This window comes from Pholis gunnellus (assembly GCF_910591455.1).
Source record: "Pholis gunnellus genome assembly, chromosome: 9".
Classification (NCBI taxonomy): Eukaryota; Metazoa; Chordata; class Actinopteri; order Perciformes; family Pholidae; genus Pholis; species Pholis gunnellus.
In genome coordinates, this window is record NC_136535.1 from 4,065,947 (window position 1) to 4,088,447 (window position 22,501).

Genomic DNA, 22,501 nt, shown 5'->3' on the forward strand with positions numbered 1-22,501 from the left:
TCTGTTCATCTATCTATCTATCTATCTATCTATCTATAAACAGCAAGAGATAATCAAAGACACAGACAGACAGACAGACAGATAGATAGATAGATAGATAGATAGATAGATAGATAGATAGATAGATAGATAGATAGATAGATAGATAGATAGATAGATAGATAGATAGATAGATAGATTAAAAACATGATTTGAATTGATGAGGTGGTTCAGAAGATAGAAAGAAGTCGCTTTTTATATGTGATTGCTGTGTGTCCCACATAAGGGACATACTTCTATTTTTCTAACAGGTTTTCTCTCAGAGCTCTATTTGACCCTGAACATGTATCCTCATTGTAAAGTATGTGAACAACTTTCTGGCAAACAAATGTTTACTCGTACGTAGCCTACATAGGCTATAATATCTAAAACATAAAGTAGTTCCTTATTTGGTGTAATAACAATGCTTCATACATGATCTTGTGCAGTTGTATTCATAGCTTGAAATGTATCTACAAAGCATTGAGCAGTGAGTCATTCATTAACCGTTGACCGAGCTATTAGTTACAACGTTCAAACCGTTCAAGAAGGGCGGCTCACCAGAAAGCGCTGCCAGTGCTCTGCGTGTGAAGTTCGTACATTGGGGTTTTTTTTGATGAGAAAAGAAAAGTACTGAGAGGAAAATGTAAAAGAGTGTCACTCTTTCTGAGCCGAATGAGAGGAGTGATGGAGTCTCTTCTCAGTGCAGCAGAAAGTAGGTACTTTATTTGAGGGTTTATGTGGCGTCAGTCGGGCAGAATATAAAATTAAGTGAAAACATGACGACTGCAGTATTCTGTGATCTCTTTACTTCTCTGCTGTAAAATGTTAATCCTCATTTAAGGCATGGCCATGAAACACGTGGAGAAACAGTTCACAACCATCAGGTTTCATGGGATTCTTTTATGTGATGTAGATGTGAAAATAAAGAAGATACCAAATTCTGTCTGTAAAAGTTCGCATTTAATGGAAATTTGCAATTTGCTTGGAATTCTGGAAACATACTTTGAAGAAACACAATAGTTGTGTATAAAGATATACATATTGGACAGATAGTTGAATTAGTAAGTATTGCTGTGTTTGACCATGTGTTTGTTAGCTTTGGTTAGCATGAAGTGGAAAAAGACATTGGCTTTTTTCACAGTCAATGACTTTCTACTTGAATAATGCAACAACACATTCTTGCCTGGATTTCTTTATTTAAGCTTTTAATACTTTTAAACCATCATCTGTACATCACAAGTAAAGCATTCTTTGAAGTTGCAAAAAGGATTGGGTCTTAACTTTTAAATAACAGAGGACAAGACAATGAAACTCGTTTCACAACTAAATCGGTCTTATTCATCAGATATTGCTCATAGATTGAATGAAGGAAGACCTGCTCCAACTGCGGACCATCCCCTCTCCTCAATTGCTGTTGCCAGTGCGGCCGTGAATTAGAATTAGTGTCGTCAGGGGAGCGTCGCGCGTGGGCTGAATGCTGGTTATTGCTGTGTGTTAGGTGGAAACGTGCTTTGCATCTCTCAGTGAGACGCCAATAACGCCTCACATGAGGGAGCGTGAGCAGAAACATGACGACGGAGGACAAATGATTAGCCTTGATGGATGAGTTGTGACTCGGTGATAAAAGCAAGGGATGCGGGGGAATATGGAGAGCCCGGTACGCACACACACTTTACACACACACACACACACACACATACTCTCACACTGTGGTATAAAGCAAGACAGAAGTAATGTTCACAGAACTTGACGTGGTGATAAAGACAAGAAATGGGATAAGGAATCAAGGGTATTGCTTCCTCCCATGCTGACTCTCTCTCTCTCTCACACACACACACACACACACACTATGGAATTCACCAGCTGGTGAATAGTCATTATGTTTAAGTGATGCAATATACGAAAGAGATGGGGATACCAAATCTCTGTAGCGTTTGCTACACACACACACACACACACACACACACACACACACACACAGTAATCTCTGACCTACATGCACACATGTTGCATAGATTACACATGATAGATTTATGTGCTGGATTGTAAATATGATGAAAGGATGTCAAGACCCCCTTCCCTAAATACCACCAACACACACACACACACACAATCGGGTTGATCAGGTTTTACCCTGGAGGAGATTTTTTTTGTCCCTGATGATTTTGTATTGAACTATACTAAACCTTTTGAAATAATGTGCCAATAAGACCAAAGAAAAAGCCAAACTTTCATTCCATGAAAACACAGATTTCACAGAATGAAGAAGCGAGCAGGGAAAGGACCCACTGGGGTGTTAGGAGGACACAAAAGCATCTATAATCTTTAGGCCGTTCATCGGGACAATGCGACTGAAGGTTCCCATCAAGTTATTCACTTCAGTGCTTAGTATTTATTATTTTTTTAGAGAGGGATAGTTTACATCAGGAATTAGGAGGTTGTGGCATGAAAAATATGCAAAATCCAGAGATGCATCAGGGGCAACGTTTTGATTTCTGTTTTTTAAATGCAACATACGTAATTCATCATACTGTTGCTGAAGTTACAAACAAAAAAAGATGAGCCAATCACAGCACCTACAATGATTCAGGACCTTCAAGGAAACTTGAATGTCGGCCCCTGTACTCTAACTGATAGATGCCACACTAGCATGTATACACAGAGTCTGTTTGTCCCATGGTGGCAGACAGAAAGGAGCAGGCCAGCCACGATGAGTGGCTCACATGTTTTAAAGCTAACTGGTGAAGTTGGTTAACTTGGTTGCTGCTCTTACCATCCTTAGCATTCCTTCATCTGAAATGTGTCCTCGTTATGTTGATGCTTTACTTTTCTGTCACTGCGGTAAATGTTATCGGCCACTTTTTAAGGACATTTTAGATGTGATTTCATTCAATATTGGATTATATTTCACACAAATTTCAACACAGCATTGAAAATGTATTCACAACTCCCATCCTCAGTGTTTCCTGGGACTGATGATTTTACCCGCCGCTGTTAACAATTTACCCACATTTGGCGGGGGCCGGATGCTAATATCAGACCCAGCGTTCAAAACACATTTTTTATCGCAAATCAAAAGTATGTAATTGTACTTTTTAGGAGTTGTCTATTTTCTCAGGTTTTTATTTGATCACAAACATTTACTTCAATATTTGTAACAATAATATGAGGCAGGCAAACCCCACCATACGCCCAACAACTGTTCTCAACTACAATTACATAATTGATTCTGCACTTAACAACGATCAGTTTTACCATAAATATATATCGACTACATATCCTGCTGGACTCAGGACCGAACAAGGACACACACCCGGCAACAAGAAGATAATTGATTCACAGTAATATCATTTTCCTCCACTTTTACAATGAACTAAGTTCAAGTCATTTGCCAAGAGGACAGCACTTCATCAAAAAAGTTCTACACTTTAACAAATGTTTAATTTGGCTAACAAGTAATAAATGAACTTCCATCTCATCAGTCGTCCTCTGAGAAATCATCTCACACAGATGCCATCTGAATCCAAACACTGTTTCTCTGCCTTCTTTATTAAAAACATCCTGCTGGCCTGCTCCCAGAAGGATGCCTCAACACCAGAAAAAAGTTTCCTTTTTCTTCTTTGTAATAATTAAATGGAAATGCCCAGTGCGCACTTGTGCAAATGAACTTGGACTTGACGTGATTCTTTTCTGATCTGCCATTTGTACGGTGAAGATACAGCAACTCAAACGTCTTGGTTAAAATTGGCAGAGATTGCCTTCATAGTAGGAATAAACCAATTGATGTTATGAGATGGGACGTGAGTCATGAGGTTGAGGATTCTGAGAAGCTTGTACGAAGATGTCAGATCTTAGATTATTGATGACTGGAGCTGTGTTTTTATGCTGAAGATGGTCTTGATTATTCTTCTTCATCGTGACGTATCAAAGGTTTATGAAGCAGTTTCACCCCTTTATGTTTTTAACATAGTAAGCTAAGTTTATTTGAAAAGCACCCTTCAACAACAAGGCAACTCAAAGTTCTTTAAGTTGGACATAAAAGGCATTAAGAAAATGTGTAAATAGAACACAAGGCAATATGCAAGACTCACATTCAAAGGATTTCAAACGCTGAAAGAGGATAAGACGGTGGCAAACACATCCGTTTTAAGGGAGTTTAAAGGCATGTGAAGCTCATTTTGTGGTTCATACTTGTATTTTGGGTTTCTACTATAACATCTTTACATGCTTTAATGTTAAAAAAAACACATTATCTTTCTCATACTGTGTGTCTGAATATACCTGTGTCTCTTTATGCCCCCAGCGGAAAAAAAGTCCAGTCTGCTCTGATTGGTTCGCAAGAAAAAATATGCCGCACCTTTGCAAGGTATTTATGCGGCATATCATGATGAGGGCTCAACGGTGGTGTAGTGGCTAGCACTGTCGCCTCACAGCAGGAGGGGCCCGGGTTAGATCCCCGATCCTTCTGGGTGGAGTTTGCACGTTCTCCCCGTGGCAGCGAGGGTTCCTCCCACAGTCCAAAGACATGCAGCTTAGGTTATTTGGAGACTCAAAATTGCCCGTGATTGTTGGTCTGTCTCTATGTATGCCCTGCGATAAACCGGCAACCTGTCCAGCCCAATGTCATCTGGGATCGGCTCCAGCGCCCCGTATAACTGCAATAAGCAGTTTGGAGAATGGAATGGAATATATAATGAGCCTGCATGTGAAAGCAGAACGGAACCAGACCGTCTGAGAGGTCTAGATAGTTCATAACGTAGCAGCAGATCAGACATGTTCACCTTTTAGTGTTTCATAAACCAACAGTTATATCTTAAAATGAATAATTTGACACACAAAGTCAGTACGAAGATATGAGAACTGGATCGATGTGGACTCTTCTGGTCTTCTTGAGGACTGTCTAGAATAAGCTGCAGCTGTCTGTCCACCAGACCTATAAAGACTTACAGTAGTCAAGCTAATCATGGATACAATCATGGAAGAGTATTAATAAATCCTGCTGTGACATAAATCCTTTAATTCTTGATATAGTATTACAGTGATCATAGGCAGAATTTCTAGGCTCCATGACTTCACCAAGATTCCCAGCCTGATTCAAAAAACTATTATTTTTGTTGAACTAGAGGAAATGTTGGCAGATCCATCATTTACTTGCATCACTTATTCAGTGATTCCAACATGATGATACCCTGACAATGATGAAACAGATCTTGTTTGGCCTCTGTAGACACAACACTGACACATATGGCTGACATGTTGGCTAATATTTGCTGATTTACGCGTCCAGCTGACTGGCAGCAACATTAGCATTCAGTTGGAGTTGTGTTTCTGGCCAGCAGACAAATGTAAGTCCAATGTTCACTCTCCTTTTCAGCTCTGTTTTTGGACGCCCTTTCTTCACCAGCTAGTCGCTAACTTTGTCTCTTAAGGTGTGTTCACACCAAACGCGATGAACTCGGTGAGACTACATACAAAGTCTATGTACAGACGCGATGAACGCGATGGCGCGATGGCGCGGTGCGTTTGGCGTGGCGCGATTGACGCGTCAAAATGCCGAAACGCCCCAAACGCAGAAGTTGAAATATTTGAACTTCTGCGAAAAAATCGCGTGACGCTCCAGCGAGATAGCCTATCAGCGTTGAGTTGCTCCCCATGTCATCAGTGAAGTCCTGCTGTTGTTGAATCAGGAAAGAAATGCTGTAGCCGCCATGTTCACCCAGAGCTCTACGATACCTCATGTCAGTAGAGACCGGACCAAACTATGTGTACACATGTCGTGTGTGTGTAAACCATATGGTACAAACAATGAAATAGATGCTACCGTATTTACATCTAGATGACGTTATCGTGAGTGTTGATGGAGCTGCTATAATGTTAGCATAGCCTAGCACCGATCGATCCGAGCTCCATTGAGAAAACAAGTACAAATCGGCATCATTACGTAGTTATTTCTGAGTCCCTTTTTGTCGGTTTATTGCCGTTAAATCACAGCCAAGTCAGTTTATTTAGTGTTCATACAGCTGTAGTAAACAGCCGACGTGTGGCTCGCTAGACACAGTGAGCTCGATGAAATCCACGGAGCTCCTCCGGACTATGTTATGAACCAGACATGACGGCGTTTAGTTCCCCGTGATATCTGGGACTTCCACAACACGTACTGAGCAGAAATAGAGGTTATTTTTTCCACGGTTAATGGCGGACAGTTGAACAGCTTTCAGGCCGATAAGCCGCGCCCCCTCTCCGGCGCATCCACGCGAATGAACACAAATAGTCCCCGGCGATACCGGCGGTGCGAATGACGCGATGAACACGATTCGCGCAGCGTTCATCGCGTTTGGTGTGAACACACCTTTAGGGGTTGATGAGGATGAACCATTTAGTAGCTGTGCTGTCTAACGAACACCTGTCAGCCATTCTGTATTTTGCCTCTAGGGGGCTCTAGACTTTTCTTTAGAGTTTAAACTTTTAGTGTTATCGTCCCTCCTCTAACACGTTGATGTTGTGGTGTACGAAGTGATGACAATGAACTTGTGCTAAAAATGTGGCATCACAGACGTCAGCAGAATGATCTGGTGAGTCATATGTTTAACTTGAAGAATATTCATTCCAACGCAGTGCCTCCCAAACAATGTACCAGGCGAGCTCCTACATGACAACGGAACAATATTCTATTGAATCTGACTGGCAGAGCGAGAATTACTTTATTCAGTTTGAGCCCTGGGCCTCAAGATTCAACATCTGTTTCGTTCAAGTATCTGAGTTCATGAAAAGCTCAATATAATTTGAGCAACTCATGAATAAGGGCAAAAAAACAAACTAATGTGTTTACTGAAAGAACACAGACCAGCGTTGCGGTTAGGGAGGATGGAGTTCCAGCTGAATGTAAAATGTAATCAACCTGCATTCAGGCTGCTTGACACAAGCATACTTGAAGGACAAATGGGAAATAAAAGTTTCCATATGGGGGGAAAAAACAATATCTTTCAATCAAGCTTTCAGGTTGGTAAGCACAGTGCGTGTGTTGTCTCATTGGACTTGTGAACTTTGTAGCCCATCATCTTTCCGTTTCTTGTCTTTCTTCAGTAAACTGTCTAATGAAGCAGAAATGCCTAAAAGACAGCCAGAAAAAAACAAATTAGTCGGTAACAACGTCTGATGATTTCTGACAGGAGAGTTCTAATTTTGTATGAAGCCAGCTACGGGTGCCATCATGTCTCTGATTCCTGCGGGTGTTTAATGTGGGCAGACAGGAGAAGTGAATCCGTGTGTGACCTAGATTACCTGGAGTGGAAAGAGTTGATGAATAGTTTCCCCTCTCATTCACAAACTAGCCACGGTGTCCTTGGTCCTAATCCGTCCGGGACCCTTTGTCCCATATTGTTCCAGTTTTTCCCTCCGATGTCCTGTTTCCCCCCCTCTGTTAACATTAAAGGGAACTCCACCATTTCTATCACAACACAGTCCGTTTACAGCTGTCGGGGAGTAAACAGCATGTGGGAAACAACAGAAGAAACAAGTTGAAGAAAGACTTAGTGTCTCCAGAGGGAGCCGTGCAAAGTCCGAATAATTGACTCAAGTGACGTCACTAACGTCGCTCCACAAAAACGACGGCTAAAGGTTTGAAAATGAAAAAATAAAAATCTGGGGAGTTTACCAGACGTCTGTAACCCGCTGCTCATTTCTGCTGCAGGCTAGAGGCTACATTAGCTGCTTCTAGCATAACACACCGGCATCTCTCACTAAATTACTTGTGGTAAAATTGCATTGTGGGTAGCGTAGGTGCCAGAATCTGCCAAGGAAGAAGCATGCATTAAATGTAAAACAAACGCCATCTCTGGTTCTGCGACAAACGTTTTGTTTTTGTTTTTTTTAACTGTCCATCGTGCGTCAGTATTAGAGGTGAATGCTGAATCAGTGGAGCAGAGTGGCAGAACAGCATATTGTTACACTTATTGAATAAATTGTCATGCACACAGAAGCATCGGGTCTGGAAATGCAAATCACTTGGTGGTTTATAAAACATAAATGAATAAAACCTCGTGTTGAAAATACAAAATAAATGTAGAAGTATTGATGTTTTGAATCTCAATAATTATATATTACTAATACATATATTAGTTTTGTTAATTGCAACATCAATCTATATGTTATCTAAATTAGACCTTGAAACATGGTTTATTTTGCACACATCAAATATTTGACATAAAGCAGCAACATGACACAGGATTCATTAATGAGCCATGATTATGCATTTCACTTTCGTTAGCATCGACTCTAATATACAATAACTTATATATAACAAGTCATTTACATTCATTAGATGCGTGTACTTATAATTCAGTTTAAGTTGTATATTTCATGATTGCTGATGCATCAGTGAGCATTATACGTTCTCGTAAGCAAGGTCGACACTTTGACTGCAACATAATTGCTGATCAGTACTTATGAGCTTTAACCAAGTGATGTTGTTCATATTAACACTGTTTGAAATGACTTTTTGCAGTGGGAAAGAGACGCTTGCACTGCAGAACACAGAGACAGTCAACAGGAACTCTGCAGGTTTTAGCCCACTGATTTAGTTTTTCAGTCAGTAGAAATCCTGATGATCTCCCTCAGTGGCTCTCTCTCACAAAGCTGTGAGCAGCCATTTACAGTGAACAAACACAAATCAAAAACGTTGGTCGTGTTGTGCAGTGTTGTGCGATTCCTCATGCATAGTTTGATGCCAACGTACACCAGATGCAACATACGGACAGATAAGTCATCAGGTTGGCACTACAGGAAAGGTCATGGGGTCATCAAAATGTAAATAATAGGTTCATCCCCTGGGCGTCAGGAATGCGATCGCTCAAGTTTATGACAATCTGACAAAATAAAGCTGTCTCAATCATAGAATGTACAAGAAGTGGACGTAGTCGCCGTGACGTCCCCCATTGGTTTGTGTACTGCAATTTTGAAGCCTTGAGTTTGGCATTTTGGCCATCGCCATCTTTGTTTCTTCCAACAAATGAAAGGAAGTGACCATACGTGGAATGCAGAGGCATGATGCCATTGTAGAGACGCCCTTATACAGCTCTGGTAGCAACCTCTCAGTCACAAGGTAGCCCCGCCCTAAAGCATCCCCTGCTTTATGGTCTGTTTGACTCTAAATGGACCATCATTTACTAAATGAACATCATGCTGTATTGAAGAAGACTTGAAACTAGAGATTGAGACCATAAACTCATGTTTACAATGTTTACTGAGGTAATAAATCAAGAGAGAAGTAGAGTCATTTTCTCATAGACTTCTATACAACCAGACTTCTTTTTGCAACTGGAGGAGTGGCCCCCTGATGACCATTAGAAAGAATAGGACACTCCCTCATTGGCTTTACTTTTCAGACCGGAGGCTGCCGCCTAATCTCAATGAGACTTCCTGATTAAATAAAGCTATACTAACTAACTATATTACTGCAAGTGAATTACCATGAGACAATTATCAAATGATAAAATAACACCAATGGTTTCCTGTTTAGATTAGGTGTACATCTCTTTGAATTCCTCTACTAATGAAATCTGTGTCAATGACTGTAAACATACAGCATTGGAACGTGGGTGGAAAGGCTTGCAGATGTTTTTTGATGAGCACCTGGCAGCTGCAGCAGAATGTCCTGCAAGAGAAGGTGGTGAACACACACACTGTCAGCACAAAGTGGTTTGAGCCCCACAAACACGTCACTCAGACCAGTCAGCTAAAATAGAAAGTTCAAGTGTACTTGGAGTCAAAAGCGAGCAAAAGTCAAAAACCATGCAGGCAGGCAGTGGAGATGAGGCTGTCAACTAGAGAGCAGGGCCAAGACGTATAAACAAGCAGTGAAATGATGTCAGGATACAGGCTTCAACGTGTGGTTCCTCTGGTTTCCCTGTTAGTTTGGAGCACAGGACGGAACAGCTGCTGACAATAAATAATGGAAGAGAAGGGAAACCACTGGAATTTCAATCTGCATAATTTGGCACATCCACCTACTCTGACACATTCAACTGATCTCTGACACAAACAAAGTAAAGCTCAGTGGATACACTCTATTCATTTGCGTGGAGGAGGCTGCTTTAAAGCATCTGCATCTGGAGTCCCTGTGTAATAAAACATCTCTCAGCCTGCAAAAATAACAGATGAATTTACAGTATTTTGGGATAAAAGTTTTCCATTTCAGAGACGTAGGCACCCAGGGGAACAATTTTAAATCCACTTGACTGGAATCAGTGCTCATGAAAACCTCAATCTAACCCAACCACCTCATGAATAATGGAACACGCTAACTGCTACAGCTGTAACGCTGTAACCTCATCCATTTTGTATCACATGCATCGCTCCATCCCCCTCTCTCTATTTTTGTTTCCCTCTATTTGTTCCTTGCCACCTCTTTCCACTTGTTCCTCTCTGCTCCCTCAGTTTTTAACCCTTTCTCTCCGTCTGCTCTCTCATTCTCACCAAAAAACCTTCCCTCCATGCACTTTCCCAGCCCTCGTCTTCATTGCCTAAATCTATTCCTTCTTTCTCCACCTTCTTCTGCCAAATAACCGTTCTATTTCCAGCCGTTCACCTCAGCCCATCCACTCACTACCCTCTGCTACTGCTACTCCCTCTATGGCTATGAATCAGCCAAAGCTACCAATCGGTAGATCGAAGGTCCGGTCCCTCTAGTCCATGTCAAAGTGTCCTTGGGAGACTGTGTGCGTTGTTACTGGTCTAATCGGTTGACTGTCTAGCCTGGGATTCGAACCCCGGCCCCTCTTGCTGTGAGGCAACAGGGTTAGCCACTACATCACCGTGCAGCAATTAAATTGCTCGACATAAATAAAGCTCCACCACTGGTTCGAGTGTTCCAATGTGTACTCTCCGAATGCTTGAGAAACACCCTCAGTGAGCCAGCATGCACTGATAGCAGCTGAATGGATTTCTAACCCCCATGCATTTAATTATTTACACCTGCACTTTTCCTACCGTGACAAGTCAAAATGTCTTCCGTGAGAAAGGCCTATGGTGGAATGAGTTTCCCATTGACATCAGGACAGCAGAGGCTCCGCATTTGTTGCATCCCAAACTGAAATCTCATCAGTCAGGGCTGCACCTTGGCCCAAGAAAAAAAAAAAAGACCGCTTTCTCTTCTCTTATTGTCTCTAAATGTAGCACTCTACCTAAATCAGCAGAAGATGATATTCTTGCACTTTTTGGATTTGTACCCGCATAGCTGAATGCGCTAATGGTAAGTCACTTTGGATAAAAGCGTGAGCAAAATGGACATAATGTGATGTTAAAAATGCTTTAGGTGCTGTGCCAGAAAAAAGGGAGATAAGTGTACTGCACTTATGTGAGGATTCTCTTTTTACTAAAGCACATAACAATGTGTCTGTTATTCACCCATCCGCACACACAGTCACACATACAGATGCAATTAAGGCACTCGCCTTCCCACCAGGAGCAACATGAGGTTTAGTGTCTTGCTCAAAAAAACACTGAGATAGATGTGTTGACATGAGGAGCTCAAACAGCTGCAATTATTTGAAAACCCACTCTACCTCCTGGGCCACAGCGCCCCCTAGCGCACTATTGCTTGGTGAAAGTTCATTGACACAAACTAGAGACGGACGTTTGAATTGTCTTGACTGTGAGTGCAACTGGTGATATTCACTGTTTTAAAGAGGACTGTGTAGATTGTGTAAATGAATGCAGAGATGGAGCTAGCTAACATGCTAACAGTGGATCTGGCCAGCAGAACATCCCATGATACTTATATTGGACATATCCGCACCCCATGTCTGATCCAAATGATTAGTTCCAATGCAGGAAGTAGTGTTACCATTACGCAGCTTTGCCTAACATTAAACACACTGCACTAAACGTGACTATATATGGAGAAATATGCAGATCACCATAAAGTCTCACTGATTGACCTAAAATTGGAAAAAGATATCTTTTTGGTGTTTTAATGGCTTTATATTATTTCTAAGTACATATTTTTGTTATCTATAACATTTGGAATGAAAAACTATTTCTGTTATAAAGAATAGTAACATGTATTATGTTCGGGGTCGATGTGACCCCAGGAAAAAACAAACACAAGTTTCAGTATTGTCTGAAGGGACAGCGCCCACGAAATGCAACCAGACATTCATCCACAGTCACGTGAGGGCCTGGATTGTAAAGAAAGGGTAATCGCTGAACCCGCTTGTCCCTTACATCCCGTATTGCTACGAGTTTGTCACGCTCTCGTCGGCCCGGCCTTGTTTCTCTGTCATCAAAGCGTACGACACGGGAGAACACATGGAATGTGTTTAGAGGCATGGTGGCTGGAAATATGTCCATGTCGTGTGAACTATCAGTGGTTCTCGCACTACTACAGTTATGGTTATGTTAGTGTAGTGGCAGCTTATTTTACCGTCCTTCTTGGCCACTTCTTGCAGGATGTAAAGGGTTCTGACTCGCGTAGACCACCATGAGCTATTGCAGGCTAAACTTGTCTTGTTAGACAGGCTCGTCGCTCGTAGTTAAAAGTAGTTTTAGTCGATGTAAACAAAAAATAAACAAAGTCCTTATGTAATAACTGGAGTACTAAACCTTCTGCTGGCTGTAACTAAAAGCCTTTAATTTGCGGTCTTCTGCGATCTCTAATTTGCAGTCAGAAAAATTGTTGCTCCACATCCTGCTCCATCAAAACCTAACTAGCACTGAAAACCTACTTAAAAGGAGTCAACCAAATATTATCCAATAGCAGGACAGAATAGAGGAGCCTTTATCTTCATAGGGAAAACACACACATTTGAAGCACATTTTACAACATGACCAATTACCTTTACTAATTACCTCTATTATATGGTAAACATTCTAAAGGGCATAACACACATACTTTTGCAATAAACATAGAATACAAAAAAACTGTTAAGAATATAAACTGGCTCTTACAGTTAGATTAGGGCCCTAAAGCTTTTTGAAGAATGTTGATATTTCTTATATGTTTTACAGCTAAAACAGCCTGGGGTCAAATTGACCCCAAAGAACACCGATGCGTACAACATGTGTGCAGGACATTGAAAACATATCATGTTCATTTTGGAGAGGTTTCTGTTGCTCCGCCTCCACTAATTAAAGTGAGGCTAGCAGGCAGTTGTGAGTGACACGCCTCCTCCATTTTTTCTGCAATTTTCACCTGCATGAAGACACTGTACGCCGCTAAATATTTCTTTGTACTTCTTTATTCAAACAGCACTCTGTCCCTTCACAGTGCTCGTATCCTCTCAATATGAATCTCTATCTCTATACTCTTCATCCTCCCACGTTGTGATCATATTTGGCCACAACCTCTCCCCTTTGTCCTCCTCTTGACCTTTTATGTCACTCTCGTTCACATCCCCCCCCCCCCCCCCTCCTCACCACTCTCCTTCTCCTTTTCCGTCACAAATGTTCTCTCCCCCTTCTCCTGACCTGCTGCAAAGAGAGCCGGGGAGCAGAGAGGAGACGAATAAGAAGAGCGGATCACTTTCCAAAGTTTCCCTCTCTCTAAAGAGCCGGACGATAAGAGAAGCATTACAGCGGAGGATGATGGGTAATTACGCCGGTCTGGAGATACGCTTCGCTAATCTGGCCTCTCCCTCCCTCTTCATTGCTCATTCTTTCTGTCCAAGTCTCATAGCGTCTCATTATCTGCAGTGTCCTCTCTCTTCATTCCTCATGTCTCTCTCTGCGTGCGTCAGGCTCGTGCGAGCGCGTGTACGGGTGCATCCTTCCGTGCGCACGTGGGTTGGAGCGCAGTAATAGAATCTCTCTCTCTCTCTCTCTCTCTCTCTCTCTCTCTCTCTCTCTCTCTCTCTCTCTCTCTCTCTCTCTCTCTCTCTCTCTCTCTCTCTCTCTCTCTCTCTCTCTCTCTCTCTCTCTCTCTCTCTCTCTCTCGTGATATGTGCAGTGGTTGAAAAAGACTGGCTGTGTTCATTTTATTCATTTTTGCTGGAATGCAGGCACTGTCTTGTGTGTGTGTGGCGATTACATTAAACAGCTCACGAGTGTGTGTGTGTGTGAAATACCTGGTTCAATCGTGGTTCAATTATATACAATTGTAATGATAAGTTATAAAGAAGTAGTAATGTAGTAATTGAACATCCAGATATATTGATAATCTGCAGGTTATTGACCGAATGGAGTGAAGAAAAGCAGCACCAGACCAGCTCCCACCCAGTTGACCTGCAGGTCCCGGTCTTTCTCCCCTCCGTACCCTGCGCCAGCCTTTTACAAAATCCTGCACATCTCATATTTTCAGGGGTCAGCGCCCTAAGTCTCTGTTTCCCCAGTGTCAGTACCTCCTCCATCCATCATCCCATCCCAGTTATTTTGCTGTTTCACCACTCTGCTGATGGATGAGGAGATGTGGTCCCATTGGGAGAGCTCTTAACTCCGGCCCTGCCCGCCCGCCCGTCTGTCCGTTTCTCTCGCCTGTATCATAATGACAGGGGACGGCTGGGCAGGGAAACGACACGTTTCTGTGTGAACGAATGCTCACTCAGTTACTAAGTGAGATTTGACACATGAGATTGCAGAGCTCCAGGCTCTGTGTGTGTGTGTGTGTGTGTGTGTGTGTGTGTGTGTGTGTGTGTGTGTGTGTGTGTGTGTGTGTGTGTGTGTGTGTGTGTGTGTCAGAGAGACAGAAAGGGGGAGGTTTCTAATGTATTTGTATCTTCGTGAGGACTTATTGACCACAGTTTGAGAACCACTGGGTTAAGGTGTGAAAATGCATCATGGTTTGTATTAAAATATAATTAAGCAACGTACCAATGTAACACAATAACGTAAGGAAACATCATAACGGAACGGCATAACGGAGCAACGTAAAACAATATATATATCAAAATAACAACCACACGTAAGGGACTTTCTTACCTTTGTTACGCCCGATTCGTGGGCCGCAACAAAGGAGGGAGACACACACTAGACTTGCAGTAACAATCTCAGGTTTGTTTAAAACAAGTCAAAGGAACAACGCAACAACAGGTTGGTGTAGACGGACGGAGACCGACAGAGACACTGGCGTCTGGGCAGGCGGGGTTAAATAGTGGAGGAATCACTGGCCAGCTGTTCCCAATTAGGGTGATGGCACCTCAGCTTCAGCAGCCAAGGACCTACAAACACCCAAGCACATACACACAGTACCAGGACAGCAGGACCAAGGCAACAGGCCTCTGAGGCCGTCAAACTTAACAAGCGTAAACTCCCACCACCCATCCACCACCACTCCCACTTCACCTTAGGGGACTTTCTTGTTATTATACCACATAGCATTCAATAAAGGGCTTCCGAAAATGGCTCCACTTCGTCTCTTGTGCTGATCAAATGTGAAATCATCCATTTTAAGAAAGGAAAAATAGGTACAAATTTAGCATATCCATGGTTTGCTAAAAGGAACAATTCAGCCAGCTCACAAGGAATAGATTGTGTGTGAATGTAGAATGCGGACAGACTTAAAGTAGGCTCTAAATCTGTTGCTCCCAACAAGGAGAACTCAAGCTCAGCACAGCGGGGAGTGACGAACAACGATACAAACTTACCCCCAAAAGGAAAGGCAGACTCACAGCCTACAGGTGGATGCTGGGGTGGAGGATGGGCTTTTTTAAAGCTATAAGAATAACAGCCTCAGCAGCAGCAGTAACAACAAGGAACGGCATAACTTTCAGGCGAGTGGTTCAGCAGCAGGCATTCAGCAGAAGACTGACGGCTCAAGTAACCCACCGCGGTTTAAAGGGTGGTCTCATCCAGCATTCATAGCTTTACCTATTTAAAAGAAATGAGCCGTAGTTTGTTGTAATCCCACAAAAATAATTGTGTATGTTATCCACGTAATCATGAACCAGGAAGTAGAAAGAGCACAAAAGCACACACAGGGTGGATGGGTCCAACAACCAGCAATCAATCAGCCAGGAGACCACTGGTCCGTTCCCCGTGTGAAACGAGGAGTCAATGTTGATTTATTTGTCACCTAACTTGTAACTCAAACGATGATCTTTTCCTGAACCTAACCGAATAGTTTTGCAGCCTATAGCTAACTGTTGTTTCCGATGGCAACAGAAGTTTATTTTGAAAAGACTGTATGCATGTAACAAGCGTAAATTAACTTCTCATAAAGATATCGTATGAACCGATGCAGGAGGATACGTGTCACGGGGCATGGTGGAGGACTCAAGCGCAGACCAGGCAGAGTAGTGTGAAGAAAGTAATTTTAATGAACAAAATAATCCAAGCAGACCTACAGGACACGGCAGGGGATCCACGGAATAGACAAGAGACGAGGGAGGAAATTCCAGCAGGACAGAGAAGACAGACGGGAAAACCGGGAACAGGACAAGCCGAACGGGCGGGTAGACAATACAAGGATCTGGCAAGGAGTGACTGAGGGGCAGGAGCTTATGTAGGGGGAAGAACAGGTGAGAAGAGTTGTGCTGATGAGGGGGAAGTGCTTGATTAGTGATCAGAGGCAGGTGAAGGGAATAGGCTGAGGGAGTGACTGACAGGTAGAGTGAGGAGGGTAGACAAACACAGAACACAGAGGCAAAGCCTAATCGTGACAGTACGTCGATCGTAGATGTCGAGAGGAAACCTTGTATGTCCAAAAACAAAAAAAGGAATTGGATCTGTGTCTTTACATGTGCTCAGATGTGTTGCATGGTTATTGTTGCCTAACTAAGCAGTTGCTTAATTATCTCACAACCTTTTCCTGAACCCAACAACGTCGTTTTGTTGCCTCAGCCTAACTAAGTTGTTTCCTGTGAAGATGAAAGTTTATTTGAAAGTTTGAAATGATGTGTAGGTTAGGGTTAGTGACCACAGCTCAGCTGGTTCTAGCTTTGTCAAATGGCGGCTTAGGAAAGTGAGGACATCTTGTTTGTTTTTCATGTTTGGAAATGTGTCTGTGGGCGGGGCGTGGTTGGGCTCAGCTGCAGAGGGGACAGAGTGGGGGAGTGGGTCAGGGAACGGTGCCGGGAAGAGGCTTAATTAGGCGCCGCTGAAATCTATTGTAAACTGTCTCACTCTCTCTCTGATACTTTAACAGTAGTAGTGACGGAGGCGCGAGGAACGGCTGAGCGAGACCCACAGACACACTTGTGACGGCAAGCATGGTAGACCTCACGCAGCATGTGTGCTCGGAGGCAAGGCAGGAGAGCACACGGCCAAATCCAATTGAATAGCGTGAAACAATAAAGAACATTGTTAAGAACGTGATCTGACTGTGTGCTGGCGCCATTGTGCTCCAAGGACCCGCCGTGGTAACAAGAGATGGTACAGTGTCTTTTGTCGGTGGCATGTTTGAGAGTTAAAGTTAAACCGAGATTTTGGTTTAAAGTCCCAATTATGTTGATGGGATAAGGATCAATGAGAGTCCTCACAATTAATACACAATAGTGTGTAAGTGCTAACTGCGCACATCTATGTGCGTGTATGAAATACTATGAGTGTGTACATCTCAGCAAATGTGTGAGTACTGTCACTGCGTGGTGAGTAAGTGTGTAAACCCAGTATGTATCTGTATTTGTGTGTGTGTGTGTGTGTGTGTGTGTGTGTGTGTGTGTGTGTGTAATAGAGGAGCTGCAGCACTTAAAATGCTGACTGTATTAAATTGTGCGTTCTCTCCCCAGACGCTAAACCCAGATTCTCGCTCTGGTCACTTTGCCACAGCAGCTGGTGCACACAACAACAAAAAACAAAAACGTTGGAGCTGCTATCCCAGCTCTCTTGTGTTTCATTATTCATCTGAGGAGCCTCTCGCTTTGCATTCACACGGCTCCACACAATCACACCTCCGAGCTGCCATAGTCCAACCAGCCGACCGCAGACCTGCTGCTGCTCCTCTAGCTGCTCTGCTCATGAAGAGAGCTGATTTTCTGCACGTCTGCACCAGTTTATTAAAGCCGCCTCTGCTGTCAGGGATGTTTATAATGGAAACACATACATGGAATGTCTGAATATGGGAGGATGGTGTAGGATGTATAAGGTTGGTTTTAAATGTCCCATTAGTCTGACCCATGTGGGATCTTGGTGAAATTAAAAAGATTTGGAAATATGAATATTATCTGAAGCAAAACAAATATTTGGATGAAGTTTCCGAAAAGAAGGTCAAATGTACAAGTACAAGTTCCAGAGGCTAGTATTCCTCAATCAATGATTGGATTAGATAAAGACAAAAGAACATGAGTTTCAGAGAAGCAGAAAAGATGAGAAGCAGATTTGTCAGCGCAAAAAGTGTCAATGCGTTCTAAGACTTGTAATACGTATCTGTAATCAGATTTGACTGGTAATCTCAGACAAATAAAGACAAAAATATTTAAAAGATAACAATTTCTATTGCACATAAATCACAACAACAGATTAAAATGCCGCTAATAAACATTTATGTGCTGAAATCTGTTTTTGCATGGCTGCCAACAAATCAGCCAATAACGTCCATTTGTGTTATATCCCAATATCGACCAATAATATCAACATATTAGAGATTTGGGGCGACCTTAAAGTTCTCAGTCCTCCTAACTTCCCCACAGTCCAGCGATTTGACCATGTTCGTTTTCTTCGTAGTGTAACACCAGACTTCTGGGAGTGGGGACGGGTTGGTCCATTGAGCCATGTGTACCTTTCTGCAGAATACTGCACTCTGGAAAACATTAGTGAGCATTTTCAGAGTGTTCCATGGTAGCTCATCTCCAGGAAGAAATCTGGAATGAAACAAACGTCTCATCTAAGCCTGAAAGATACATGTTAGATTGAGGATCGTTGCAAAAAGATGGGTATATTTAAAAAGAGGAACTAACTAGCTCAATCACTTGTGGAATCCTCTTTGAAATGTGAATAGGGATGGACACGAAAAAAACAAAACGCCATGTCTGTGCGTGAGTCATGTTTCTTCAAATTGATACATATAATTGTGGCCACAAGATGAAAGAAAATGCCCATACTCCATGAAACAAAGGACTTTGATTAGACTAACTAGTCGCTTCATTTACGACACATCATTGAAAAGGGATCACTGCATTCTTTAGTTGCCCCCACCGAGTCAGAAGGCAGACAACCTTTACATCAATATACAGCTTAGAACCTCTAGTTCTTAGACTAATGTGACTAAATATTGAGGTGACAAACTAAGACAGCGTTGACTTGTTTATACACGGGACATGAACAGCACTCTCCTGGGTGAAGGTCCTTTGTAAGTTTGACCCAGCCGCCAAGTATCAACAATAACCCCTCCTTTGTTCTATGTCAGTTGCTCTGAGCATCTGATAATGATGCGGGTGAGTTTACACTGACCAAGCAGTGAAATTTGAGGAGCTGGGAGTGACAACGGGGTGTATAGTTATACTGAATTTGTATTTAATTGGGTAGTTAATCTTATGTAATACCTAGATTTTCAACAGGGAGGCTGGTTTTATGATGACATTTATTTTCTCACTTTCTTCCGTCTATGACGAACAAAGGGCCGGTGCCTCAAAGAGATTGATTCACAGTGGCTGCTGTTTTGAGTCACGTAGAAACTGTCATTCCACCACTGGGGAGTACAGAACGATAAGAAGCAGGAGGTTAGTACATTTTGTCTTAATTCACTTATTATTATTCACAATTTAAACGAGAGGAAATAAACATCCTCCATCCTCCGCCAGAAATGAAACGTATGCAAACAGCACCGAGATTAACATGTGCAGTGAGAGGAGGGCCATTTTTACTGTGATAATGGGCACAGTCCTACCCATAATCACAGTCACAGAAATTATGAGGAGCAGCTGGAAACCATCAGCAGCACAATCAAAGCACAGAATGTCCTCTGGGCTTTCGTACAAAGCTTATGCTGTTTGCAGTGGGTCAGGAATAACAAGTGGAATAAGGCCGGGAAGAGGGTTGACTGCTTCAAGTGTTGTTCACGACATATAAAGACATGTTACTATCACGTGGATGCTACTATTATCTTTAGTTTTGTTTTGATGCCGTCAGCAGCAAGTTATCATTGTTCAATGATCAAGTCTTGTTACTCCAAGTAACAGTGGAACAAGAATATACATATTTAAGGTAAAAATACAGTACACATAACAACTAGCGTGTTGTTGCTGGTCAAACTGGAGCTAATGTTTAACTATGAAAAAAACCTTGGGTAGTTTGTATATATTAAACCCATACATTTGACCCACTAGAATTGCCTGGATTGTCTTCTTATTTTGTTGTGTTCGGGACATTTGGGGCTTTGGGCCCCACGAGGGTGTGTAACCCCCAGACGATAACACGGGGTTCAGCCCGTTCTCATTGACAGACATATTCTAAGGCTCCCTACTGGCCAGCAGGGGGCGACTGCAAAAAGTCTCTAGTTTCAAGTCTTCTTCAATACAGCATGATGTTCATTTAGTACATGATGGTCCATTTAGAGTCAAACAGACCATAAAGCAGGGGATGCTTTAGGGCGGGGCTACCTTGTTACTGACAAGTCATTAACAAATACGTATACAGCGTCTCTATGTCACTCTTCCACAGTCCAAATATGGTCACTTCTGTACTCTGGTTGAGAAATAACAAGGATGGCGTCAGCAAATTCAAGGCTTCAAAACTGCAGAAACTGTGGAAAACTAGAGCCACACACACACGAACACAGAGCAGACCCACCACAGCAGGCAGGTTGAGGGTGGTGCAAGCGTGTGCTTCGGATGCATTCATTCAAAATCCAGAAATGAGGCACCTTCCCCCAGTGGCTCATTTTGTGTTGTACTCAACCCTCGACCACCATTCATCTTCAGCCATTTGACCCTTCCTCTGCCATGTGAAAGCATCAACTAAGGCAGGAAGTAGTGTAACGTACAGCGCTGAAGGGTGGACTCTTTTTGGCTTTCACAATAAAGAAGGCACCAATGTTTTTAACGGTGAGTCGATTAGGATTGTTGTGGTTTTGCTGCCTGAACTTAATGTTTGCTTTGGTGACCAAACCTGACTGTACTTACTTATTTGAAGCCCAATCTTTTTCCTAAAACCTAACGAAGCATTTTTGTTTCCTAAACCTAACTTTCGTTTGTGACGTAATTTGATGATTGTCATATACTACCGTGAGACTGTTTATATATGTAACACTTTTCTGTTCACAGTTTTTATTTACTGAACTGAACTGTTTTCCCTTTTTTTTACTTAGAAAGGCAAAAGTTATTCTTTGTTTGGAGTTCAGTTATTGTTATTGATAAAGTGTCCGGGCTTAATCCGCATCACGGCATGGGTTAGACATTATGAATAGATTTACACAAAAAGATTGCAGGACAAGCTCGATGATTATAATGAGTTAGTTCAGTTCTTCCTAGTTCTGTGTTTTTTTGATGAACACGCTCACTAGATTTGCTGTTATGACAAGATGTTAGAAATCAACTACAGATTAATTTGACTTGAATTAGTTAAACCAGTGGTTCCCAAACCTTTTCTGTCAAGCCCCCCTTTGATGATATAGGAACATTGTACACCCCCCCCCCCCCCCCCCCCCCCCCCACCGCACCCGGCCCCACCCGCCCCAAAGGAGTCGTACCTTCTTTGTTTTGAATATATAAACTCTATAAAAAAAAGTTTTTTCTTCCTAAAATAAGTACATATCACTTCACTTTTCCACTTCAGTTTATTGTTCAGTTTGTTTTACTGAAAATAAATAGCAATAATAAAATCAATTTCCAAAAAGATTGCTTTCAAATAGTGTTTTCACACATATTGATTGCATTACATTCTTGAATATATTTTCAAGTAAAATTAACTTCATATGTTAAAATTGAAGTTAGCAACAGTGCAACAACTTACATTTCCCCATTCAACAGATTTTACAAACTGAATTAGTGAGCAAGAAAATAGAAACTCCTACATATAGAATGATGATCAAAGACGAGATGTGCAAGTTACTCAGTGCTTTCTCTGCAGAGGCACGTTCCTATTCATACATGTAAATTGCTTCCTGACATATTCATTTGTAAATAAAATGAACTTAATTTCTTTTAAGTGCAAACAACGTATATTTCCCCAATTTCTTTTTGAAAAACTCAAGGTGCTTGTTCACATGATTTCCAAGTGTCTTTTCCATGTAGTGGGCTTCATGCTGTGTGCCGCCAGTATCTTAAGACACACCACACACTGGGCCTCTCTTCTTGGCCGACCATACTGCTTGTAAAGACCAGGGACAGATACGCCTCCTTATATTTTCTTGCGTTTATTTTTTTTTGTGCCATTGTGGTGGTGGTCACGTCACCTGTTACAGCTGTGACAGACTTGCCATCTGATTTGCGCTTTATACCAGTCACACATCTGTCCATCTTGGTACATCGCTTCCTTCCTGTCTCTGATCTTTTTCTCTTTCTGTGTCGCTCCGTGTCTTTCTCGCTCTCTTTGTATCGCTGTGTGTCTCTCTCTCGCTCTCTCTTTCTGGTTTTGCTGCTAGTCGGTCCGTAAATTCCCTCAATCATGTTACTGT